General features: G+C 34.3%; 1 long non-coding RNA gene across 2 annotated transcripts in view; it reads right to left on the bottom strand.

Moving 5' to 3' along the window:
• Positions 1–1,894: 1,894 nt before the first annotated feature.
• Positions 1,895–11,890, bottom strand: part of LOC135301889 (uncharacterized) — a 94,978-nt gene continuing 84,982 nt past the window's right edge. For both annotated transcript variants that reach the window (XR_010363630.1, XR_010363631.1), the window contains exon 6: positions 1,895–7,072. This is a non-coding gene — a long non-coding RNA (uncharacterized LOC135301889). The remainder of the gene's footprint in view (positions 7,073–11,890) is intronic.

The raw sequence follows: 11,890 nt of genomic DNA, 5'->3' as shown, positions 1-11,890 counted from the left end.
CAATTCCTGGAAAATTTTTATTATTTTGAGTACTTAGTATATTCTTGTTTTTTCATCTTAGTTCTTCTCAAGTTTTTCATCCATTCACTTTAAACACAAATAATATTCATTAATCATAATCTCTTGCTAACTTTTTAGCAGTTAAGAAGGGATTCTTCCTTGACAAATATTTGCAAATATCCCATATGTTTCAGTAAAGATGGATTATTACAATCAATTGTATTATCTCTTTTTTGTCTTTTGTCTTTTCCCTGGGATTCTTATAGAAATTATGTTTTCCAGTGCAGCTCCATTAAGTACATGGTAGAGACTTAAAAGCCTGCAGCTCATGTGTCTTGAATGAGCTAAATCCAGCTCCCTGTGAAGCAATGATGATTGAGATATTAACTGAAGAAGAATTTACAAAGATTGCCTCCTTTCAAGTTTTCATCACAAGAGAGAATGCCTTGGACCAATTACAATAGCATTACAATGACAATCTAATTCTCTATGCTTCAAGCAATTGTCAAAACCAAAAATGCTTGGAAAATTGAAAGAAGATAAAAATTGTTAGTTGCCCTGCATAACAGGCTAGAGAGCAGTTTTAAAAAATGTTCCCTAAAAATGTTGCTTACAAAAAATTTACACTTAGATCTATAAATTAATGGGCATAACATATTTGTCAATGGAATGGACAATTTGTTTAAATGGAAAGTGAGTCAGTCTACATTACACATGTACTATATTTTTTATATGCATAGAAATTATTCAGGTGTATGAAATAGCAAGAACAAGTTGGTGAAATGAAAATGCATAAAATACAGAATGGACATGGAAGAAAGTAATAGCTTTGTATTTACAAGACTTCTTAAATGGGAAATAAAAAAAGGTACCTAAATATATGAAAAAAAACATTCAGTAACACTGACAAAGTCCCTGGGTTTTATAAAATTTACTCTTAAGGCCTTAGAGAAGCCAGTTTTGGTTTTTTTGTGGTTTTTTTTTGTTTGTTTGTTTGTTTTTGTTTGTTTGTTTGTTTGTTTTTTGGTTTGTTTTTTTGTTTGTTTGTTTGTTTGTTTGTTTTTGGGATTTTGTTTAAGAGACTCTATTGCACTGCTGTGACAAAACCCAAAAGGACACTGAAATGCTGAATCACAACACAGAAGTCTGATTTTTATTTCTGGGTTGATTTGTTGGGGTTTTTTTTTTTCCAGATTCCATACTAGCTCCTTACAAATTTAGAGTTTTACTATGAAAATACTGTGTTGAAAAATAGATTTGAACCACAATTTTTGTATTTTTATATGTGGCTGTGGTATTTCCAATGTTACCTGCTTTATTTGATTTCATGAGTGCCATTTTCCATTGTCATTATTTGTTTATGTCTCAGTAGTGCTCAGAGGTTTCAATCCCTATCAAAATCCCTCAGTGCCATGGATATTGCAGTACAGGCTGTTCTTTGGTGAACTTAAAATTGGAATAGTCAGAAGACAGAATAGAGAGTGGATTCATTCACAAAGATCTGAATCTGAAAATAGGTGGGATCTACTACTGTGTCAGTACCGGCAGCTTGGATTTCATCACCCTGTCTAAGTGTATGCTCTCCCTGTACTCATCCAGGGATTGCGTCCTGGTCCCCAGGCCAAGTAATGCAGCATGGCCTGGGCCCACTCTGCCACAAGGGGAGGGTGCATTAGAAATACAAGGCACCTGTCTCAAATCTCTCCTAGCTTCCAGGTGCTACTCTGTGGCTCTCTGGACATACAAAATAATAGTTATTTTGTGCACACACACAAAATAACTATTATTGTGAGCTTTCTCTAGTTCAAAGGGTTGTAATAATACATTGCGAGTTTGTTGAACCCAAGTTACAGAATGTTTACCTGAATTCCTACCAGTGAGACTGTTGTTATGATCCAAAGGAGCAGACTGTGAATGCAAAGGAGGAATTTAGTTTTGGTCTAATTATTAATAATCTAATAAAATAATCATTTTTAGACCAGTTAATCACTATATTAAAGCTCATATTTTTTACAGACAAGTTGATATATCTACTCAAAATTTCTAGAATTCATCAATGGTTTCAGGCTGTGAGGGAGGGCTGTGGCAATCTTTGGCATTCCATGCTCTTCATGGACGTAGGGATGAAGATGATGTTGAAGAAGAAACTGATGACAGTTTCTTTCTAGTCCCTCCAGGATCTGCCTCGCATTACATTTACTGTCATGCTTTACTTACTGACCTGCAAAGTACCTCAAAATTCACATCCACAATCATCATATGTAATGTTTTGCACTTGTATATTTGTTCTTCATTCTCTGTTACATCCAGAACTGGCTTTACTCAGCTCCTGATGTTGCACTCTTTTTGTGACTGGTTAATTGGGCATTGGCGAGTAGTTCACAGCCCAGGAGCCGCCTGATTTCAGTGGAATTACATTTTTTTTCTCTGTATTTATTGTACACATTTGGCTGTATTCAATTTTTCTCCCATAATAGACTACCTTAGAAATACTTATCAGAGAATGTTGAAGGTTGCAGGAGCATTTAAATTACTTAAACCATTTCCTCTTCAGTAGCCTTGATTTTTGAGTGAAGCCCATCTCAAAATTAAAAGTGTTCAATGGCAACCTATAAACTACATTAAGCTCTATTAACTCATTGGAGCAACCTATTTTGGCAGATGTGCTCATCCAGAAAATAGAGAACATAAAATTCAATGGCTTTTTCCCACAGCATCAGACAAATTTAAGCCACTCATAACATCAATTTACGGAGAAGTGGCAGACTTATAAATTACTTGAGCTTTATAGGCAATACGAAGCAAACATATGGTGTAAGGTATTTGGAAAGGCATTTATGAGTCCTGTAAAAATGCTGTAATAGAGTTCTAAACAGTTATTCCAGGGTACTTTTTCAATGCTGGTATGTGTTCCTAACTCTTGGGTCATTTTTCAAACACAATTCAATAGTATCAATGTATTTCTCAGCTTTTAAGACCAATTTTGTGCTGTCTTAACTTTATTTTAGCTGATACTTACAGATATATTTTCATTTTTAATTTAAAAAAAATAATTCAAGATGACTCCACTAGTAGTCACAGGAAACAAGAAAATCAAATTCTTGAAAATCTATTAATTGAATATGTAAAGTGCTTTATATTTTTTAGCTGTTTGCTGTGCAATTAGGCAAAGTAATCATTAACGAACATCCAGAAGAGTAAATACTTCAAAGTCTGAGCAAAGAAGTCCATTAATCCTTTAAATTTTGGTGCTAGATCTTCCCCTCTAACCAGTGGCATGGTAGTCTGTTGTCCTATTCTTGTTCTGCAGAGCTGCTGCTCGCCCTTCACTGTGGCCATACCTTCACTTTTCATCTTCAGTACCACTCAGGAAGGCACCCCAGTTTTTCAGAGCTGACACTTAAGCTCCTTGCTTCAGGAAAATACAGTAATGACAGTCACAATACTGTGTGTGAGACAATAAACAATTCAGGAGGTTTTAAGTGTCATCTCCAATTCAAATCAAGGTATCAGAGTCTTCCTGGGTCCTGAATTAGCCTCCAACCTTTCTCATGAAGGGACAGATTAAGAGAGGATTCTTGGTATTGATGTGTGCTAAAGGATATGTGTTTTTCAATGTCCTCTTGCCTAAATATAATAACTAATGACAGTACATTCCTAAACATCAACTCCTAAAATTTTATTGTTATATAGCCTTTAAAAACAACACAGAACATTTTGAACAAAATGTTTTTTCTGAAGCCCATTAGTACTACAGAGCTACAGCATACTTTTACAAGTTCCTTAATTTAATGAAGAAACCTGTTGAAAACACATTGCATTGATAGACACATTTTAGTTTTCACTGACTGAAATATACATTTAATTTAGAAATGTAATCCAGTTGGGTATTTAATTCTCCCCTTGTACTGCTCCTTGGGTCAGAGACAGGAATCTCTGGGGATGTACTGTAATTTACTGAATCAGCCTGACTTCTTTAGAGTTAGTTCACTAGGAATATGTTGCCATTTTACTTAATTTATTTCAAAATTCGATAACTAAACTTTCTATTATATGGTTTTATTTATGAAAACTGGTGATCTGTACCCAAATCCAAGGAAATGGAGACATATAGATTGTTAAAGGTATACACAAAATCATGATAGAAATACTCCTGGTTTTACTCTGTTGAACAGAATAAAATCCCTTCTTTTGCTTTGATTGGCAAGATTTACACTTCTTCAGTGATTTGAAAAGTAGAACATAATAAAAATTTCCATAGTTTTATATACAAAATGATAAAAATAGATCCTGTGAATTCTAGACACATTCTATGCAATTAATTTTCTTATATAGTCTCTAATTTTAAGCAATTTTAGAGAAATAGAAAGTTTTTATTGTTGATTAAATGTGAATGCTAGTTAAGTGATAAAAATCAAACCAGAATTCTTTTAAAGATAGCAAAGAAGGCAATACTTACAGTACTGAATTATTTATTGCCTAAATACTATCTGTTGTAGGTCTTTCCTGTAGACATAAAACTGCCTGCTGTAGATAGCTGTGCAGAGTTGAAAGAAAATTAGCATCTTCAATTGTAGTTCCATAAAACTTATTTGTATAATTTTACTGTTTGCAATCTTTAAAATGTTCTCTCTCTGTAGAATTCAGTCCTTAAGGACATTAAAAATAATAAAGTAGAAATTTCTGTATACCTAATAGCATAAAATTAAGATATTGATTTTTCCAGTGAATATATTAATACTGTGAAATTCATTGTTCGGGAAGAAGTTGGGAGACATGAGATGGAAAAGATTATGAGGATATTAAAAGCTTATAATTATATTGAGACTTTTCAGAATCATATAATATCTAATATCATATCTATTTCAGATAACAAATTAAATATAAATTTGATTAAGAAAAAAATTCAGGGGAACTTATTTTGCCAGAGTGTCCCTACTGATTTTGGGTGCAATTGGGTAAGGATTTGTCTCTGATCATTTTCTATTGCTCCTCAAAGGAGATGAAATATTGAATTAAACAGAGAGTAGGTGCTAATTATGTTTAATTATCTGTTTATTGAATAAGCCACTTTTATGGAATCTTCCAAATATTTATACTTTACAATATTATTCAAATGATTCATAGATTACTTTGGGTATTAAGATATTTTAGAATAAAATTTAGGATCTATCACTAATGGGATTATATGACAAAATGCACAAGATAAGCATTTAGAGATTAACAAGGTTTCTCATTTCTTACACTGAAATTTGGAGGAGAGCTTTTCAAATAAAATTTAAACTGGTTTCTATAAGCATGTGATAAAATAGGATATCAGGTATACCCTGTTTGAAAAAGTATTAAGGGCACATTCAGCATGTGTCATTTCCAAGAAATTTGATGTCAGTTCTTCTAAATGGTCTTTTTCTGCTCTTTCCACTACATTGCAGGGCATCCTCTTGTGTATTACTAAAAACAATGTTAATCAGTAGCTATATTTTTAACTAGAGATGAGCATAAACTGTCACTGTCATATGATGTGACATCTGAGAATATGTACAAACATTACCTTTTTAACAAAGAAAAAATATTTTAACAAAGTGAAGAAAATGTTTATGTAGTTTGATGAGTGAGCAGAGTGCAAGCATATCAGTGTCTGTTGTTAATGGGAAATAAAAGAGTGTTTTGAGCTTCCACTTCTGGCTACATTTAGGCATCTGGAGTTGCCATCCTACAGTCATGCAGAAGTCTATAAATCAGTTATATAGACTTCAGGTGGTTACAGCCTGATCTAAGTCAGATCACCTAGGTCACATCTGTAGCTGGCAAGATTTTTTAATTAATGTGTTACTTCTCATGTCGCAATAAATAAACCAAAGAGCTAGGGCATCTAATTTATAAAGCATAATGAAGTATATCTTTGGTTTTCCTGTCAACAAGTGAAGCAGCTATATACTAATAAAAGATTCAATGGCACCTAAAATATCTTATCTGCATGTACTTGAAACAAGCTTCATTTTATTCCTTGAAACTGTTATACATTCTTTTTTCTAGCTCTGTCTCATAAGCTAAATGAAAGACAAAATAACCCAGTTAGCTATTAACAAGACCAGCATTGTAAGTGATTTCATTTTTTAAGTCAACTAGTTATGACAATGTCAAGCATCACAAACAAAAGAACACACTAACATCCTCCTTGGAAATCAGAAAAAAATCAAAACCCAGAATTCATTATCTTTCTCCTGGGGCACTCAATGTTAATGTATCTGCCAATCATTTTTAAACTATGACCACTGTACAGTCTCTCCAGGCAAATTTTTAATTTATATGCAATTATATTACAGACGTACTTTCCATATCTTACATAAATAAGTTGCTAATATCTCCCAAGATTTTTAACAAATTATAAAAAAGACTCTTTTATTAATAATTCTGTTATAATTTAATGGTTCTACTTGTCATCAGGTCATAGTTTTTGCTGCATTCCCTTAGGGAGCCAATGCTGTACAAATTCTAAGTAAATTAGTTTAAATGAAAACAAATTAACAGTGAATCATGCAAGCTGACCTTTACCTATTAGTTGTAATGCAAGATTATTATCTGTAAGTCAGTAAATACTGCAGGATAAATGATTCACTTAAGCTTTATTCACATTAATGAGAAGTGAATATTAATTCAGCAAAATATCCTTAGTGGATTTCACCGTATGAATATTGTGAGTAGAAAGGAGACGTATGAAAGTCAAGAAGGGGAGGAGGAGATATCCTAGAAAGGATGGAAGAATATAGGGAAGACTGCACCCAAGCTCACACAGGCCTATACAGACTTTGGGGAACAAAAATACACATGCCCAAGCTTCTATTCATCAACAATAAGTGATCTGTTGCAGCAAATCAGATTAGTCACTTTGCAAATACTCTGTCAAAAATGGCAAATGCTAATAACCAGTTATTTCTGGCTTTAAAATATGCCCCTAGAAGCTGCAGGTCCAGATGTGGCAGACAGTCAGTGTGGCCAAGTGCTTGGAAGTTGGTTAACTTCCATCCAGGGAACTGTGCTTCTGGATGAGAATAACAGCTGCCAGAGGTACCTGAAAAATACAGGAAGATTTTAGCTACAAGATATATGTTTTTTTGAAAAGAAAATAGACATGTCGTGGGAAGGTGGTAAGTATGTTTGTAATAGATAGGGAGAAAAGAAAAGTCAATAAAAAAGTAATCCATGCTTGCTACAGCTCATTAATGTTTTGTATCAATAGGATTATGACATGACTGGTGTGAAAGACATGAGTCAGGACTGCAGCAATTGGAATGAACTGGAGTTTGACTAGAAAGCAAAAAATGCTCAGCAGTTTTGGATAGAAGATTTTGGCACAGTAAAAAAGTGGGGTCACCCTTTTTATATCCTGTCTTACTGTGCAAAGAGGATAAGAGCTTCTCTCTTTCCACTGAGATGAGTTAGAAAATCTACAAGTTCTGTGGAACATTAGTTTTTGATGTTTTGTATAGTGCTCTCTGCAAGACCTGATTATAAAGAAGGTCCATAGGTGCCACAATAAATAGTAAACAAAGAGTAATGTCAGAAAGAAGATCATATAATACCAAACAGGTATTTTCTTCTAGGATTCAGGAGAGAGTGTAACTTCATACTGTCAATAGAGATGGCTGTTTTTCATAACAAATAACTCAATTGTAATAAAACCTTGTTTCTGTGCCAGGTAAATTTTCTTCTGTGCTCCTTGATGTGCTGTTGTAATCTATTACACTGGCAATTCTGAGTAAATTTAGGATGTTCCTGACACAACTTATCTGTTATTCAAACACACTTTAGGCTTTCTTTTCAGTGTGTTTTGATATTTGATGGATTGGTATTCAATTTTTTCAAGATGTTCCCCAAAATGTGGAAGGACAGAGTTCTTAAAAAAGAAATTGAAAATGTTATTTGTTTGATTTTTCTAGTTTATGCAGTTTTTCTGCTGGAATAGTCAGGACAACCTTACCTCAGTCTAGCTGTTCATACTCCAGCCATTTTCACTGGATTTTTTCCGATGGAAATTTCCATTATGTTTTTCGTCTTCACCTGATGCTGACTGTTCTATTTTTCATCTGGTGCCGTCTTCTAATTTGATTCATACTCACAGGTTCCAAAGATCTCTTAAGATCTCTTGCTCACTACACTACACAGCTGTCAATAGTCAGTTATGGTATTCCCAAAAAATTAATACTGCTTAACCTGATCGTATTTCCATGTCAGACTATTTTTAGCTTTTCTGAGTCCCGAAGAAAACTTTCTGCGAATTCAGCACATCAGACTCCAGGTCTAAAGAAAACCATTTACCAGACTAGACCACAAGAGAGCGGCTATTTAAATCACCTTCTGCTTAATAATTGAGAGGTTTTGAGTTCATCCCATCGCAAGACATTCACATAGTTCCTTGTGTGCTCTTTAGTTGATGCTACAATAGGTAGGCATTTCAATGTCAGAAGTCTTACGAAGGTCTTGTGTATGGCCAGACCACCTAACTGGGTCTATGCAACCTCTTCAGCTGTGCTTCTTAGGACAGAGCAGTGCACTATATATTTATGTATGTTCATTCACAAATATGCATGTGACATTTACATGATGCATACAAAATAGGTACCTTATAAAAAGGTATTTGGAAAAGTATGTCTGAATGGCAGGAATTTAGTCACAATGTTTAGATCTGACCTCTCAAACACAGAAAGCACCAGTGTTTGTTTTGTCCTTTGTGAATTTTGTGCTTAGAATAATTTGGACAGCCTGGCAGTTGCCTATTCTTAGTCCTGGGATTCATTAACAGAAAGCATTTCTAGTAGAAGAAACAGATCCAGGAATCTGATGTTTAGCATGTCATCTGTCAACTACTCATGGTATTGGCTGTTTAACACTCATTATTAGCTTTCAGCTGCTACAATATGAAGACAGAGATATAAGGGTCTGTCAGAGTTTTGCCCTTGCCTCATTTAACTTTACCAAGTCATGGGACAAAGTAATTGAAATTTTACTGTGTAGTAATTTTTATGTGCTGCAAGTCAGTGGAAAACATAATTTCATAGTTTCTGACACTCCATGAAAACCAAAGAGAATAGATTTTTCCAAAAACCTGAGTATTTTTATGTTAGACAGTCACCACCTGATTCAAGTCAAGTCACCATCTGATTCATGTCGGTCTAAAACATTGCAGTGAGATACTTTCCAAGATTATTTAGCAACCTCTGAGAGATAAGACTTAGTTTTTCCTCCTCTGATTGCATTAATTTCTGTGTCATTTATTTACTTTAAAAAATGTAACCTCAATGTTATTGTTCCTGGATTGTATAATATGAAACAAATGTAATACAAATAAAACAGTCCATTAGCAGTTGATCTTTATCAACATACTTCAAGCTTTTCTAAAATGATGCTAAATGACAGGAGGAAGATTTCAAGAATAAAACCAAAAACAATTGGGGTATAAGGCTGGTGTCAAGAGCCATGAAGCTAGGGAATGTGACTTTATCCCACTCATTCCCATTTCTTGAAATTATTTACCTTAGAAAATTATGAATTTGTAACTACAGCATTGTTATTTCTTTAGTAGTAGTGATATACCTCTGAATGATGCAGTCTATATCTGCATGAGTTAAACTAAACTCATTACCATTAAAGTAAATATCCTGCTGCCAATGGCTCTTCCCATTATTACACTGATTTTTCCCCTTGTCAAAGTTAGGCAGTGAATTCATCCCAAATTTTTTATAGTTCTGGGAACAAACCCCATAATTTTCATTAGTTCAATTTCTCTTTAGGAAGTCCCCCAGGTCTTAATGCTGTTCTTTTTTCCTTAACAATGTACTATAGAGCTGCATCTTGTCATAGTTAAGCTACGCTACATTAAATTCAAGAAGGTTCGAATCTTCTAGAAATTATTTAATTTTTCACTGCAAATGAAAAGAAGAAGACAGTAGAAGACAGCAGAAATAACCCTATTGTCAGAAATGATCTGCAAATCCACATCTAGAAGTGATTTTATTTTGGCTCTAAATTTTTCTAGATATGGAATAGATTAAGCATATTTGAATTGTTAACAGACTGTGACTAAACAATGAAATTATATAATCGGATAAGTAATGGACTTTCTCAAAATGCTATATGTCCGGTATGTATATGATGAGAATCTGGCTTGGGAAAAAATAACAGGAAATTTGAACTGTTTCCAAAGTTTTTTGCAGCACTTACTAATATCCTGAAACTTCACAATTTTTTGTGAATTCTTTGGGTTTTGTGGTTTTGTTTTTTTTTTTTATTTCTTATAGACAATTTCACTTAGTGACTGAAACACTAAAAAAAAGTAAAACCTGAAAGTAATAGTTAATTTATTTTAAGAATTTTCATGCTAACAATACAAAGCTATACAAGAAAATAACTATTTTCTGAATCTGAATTCATACCTACAGGTATAAAAATGCATTACTAATCTTTTCTACAATGATTACACTGACTCTCAGTGCAGAGAAAATTGTCTTTTTCTTTTTGTCAAACTAAAGCTTTAATGACTTTATGTCAGAAGACTGTAAATAAATGGCAGACAATGAGGGGTTGTGGAAATAAAAAAGACAGTTTTATGGCAGCTTTCATTTTCTTTCAAACTTTTATTCTAATTTTATATTTTCTATTTCATAGACTCTTAGAATGTAAAAGGGAACCTGAAAGATCATCTAGTTTCAACCCTTCTGGTGTGGCAGAGACATCTTTGTGTGGCTGTATGCAGAGGGTAGTTGCCAATGGACACAACAGACAAGTGGTGTCCCTCAGGGGTCTTTACTGGGACAGTACCTTCCTCATTGACACAGGCAAAAGGGTACCTCAGCAAATTTGCAGATGACACCAAGCTGAGAGGTGCAGCTGACACACCTGAAGGATGGAATGCCATCCAGAGGCACTTGAACAAGCTCAAGAAGCGAGCTGGTGGGGATGTCATGAGTTTTACAGGACCAAGGGCAAGGTCCTGCAGCTGGGTCAGGGCAACCCCTGTAGCACCACAGGCTGGGGTGGAACAGATCTAGAGCAGCTCTGTCAAGAAGAATTTGGGGTGCATGAGAGGCTGCACATGAGCAGGCAAACTTGCTCCTAGCCCAGAAACCCAATTGTATCCTGGGCTCCATCAGGAGCCACATGGCCAGCTGGTAAAGGGAGGGGATTCTCTCCATCTACTCCAGTTTTGTGAGACCCCACCCGCAGATACATATCAAAAGGATGTAACAGAATTTTTAACAATCTATTAAGTTTAAAAAACCCCAAAGTCTCAATAATTGTAAACACTAGAGACTTTGAAAAAATATATCCATGAAGATTACAGAACCTTCTTCAATGAAGATTAAAAAAATTCATTAAGACACATCCTGAGCTGCCTGATCTAGCTTCCGAGTTTGACCTGCTTTCAGCCTGTATTAGAGTTGGAGTACCTTAGAAATTCCTTCCACCACAGAACATAAAACAAATGTAATTCTTTATCTCATATCTGTTCTGGTTTGCCAAGCTCATTCTTGAAGGCTGAGATCCCAAAGTTCAACTATAATTAGGGAAATCAGTACAGCACATTTAAATCACTGTGTTTTATGCAACTTCTGAGCTTCCTGTGACTAGAACTGTCAGGAAAATATAAATGAGTCTCTTGTCTGATGTGCAACTAGGAATAATCTCTTTTTTGTATTTTTTGTATTTTTTATTCTCTTTTGTTGTCATTTGATACTAGAGAGCTGCAGCAATAAAATATGATTATCATGGTATGCACAACACGTAGTTATACAGACCTGTTTATTTGTAGCTCAACTTGGATAGTAATTTCTGCATTTGGATACTATTTATTTAAATAACTTTAAATAATTATTTGCATAATTTTAATTAT

This window comes from Passer domesticus, chromosome 5 (assembly GCF_036417665.1).
Source record: "Passer domesticus isolate bPasDom1 chromosome 5, bPasDom1.hap1, whole genome shotgun sequence".
Classification (NCBI taxonomy): domain Eukaryota; kingdom Metazoa; phylum Chordata; class Aves; order Passeriformes; family Passeridae; genus Passer; species Passer domesticus.
This window is presented reverse-complemented; position numbering and strand designations above follow the sequence as displayed.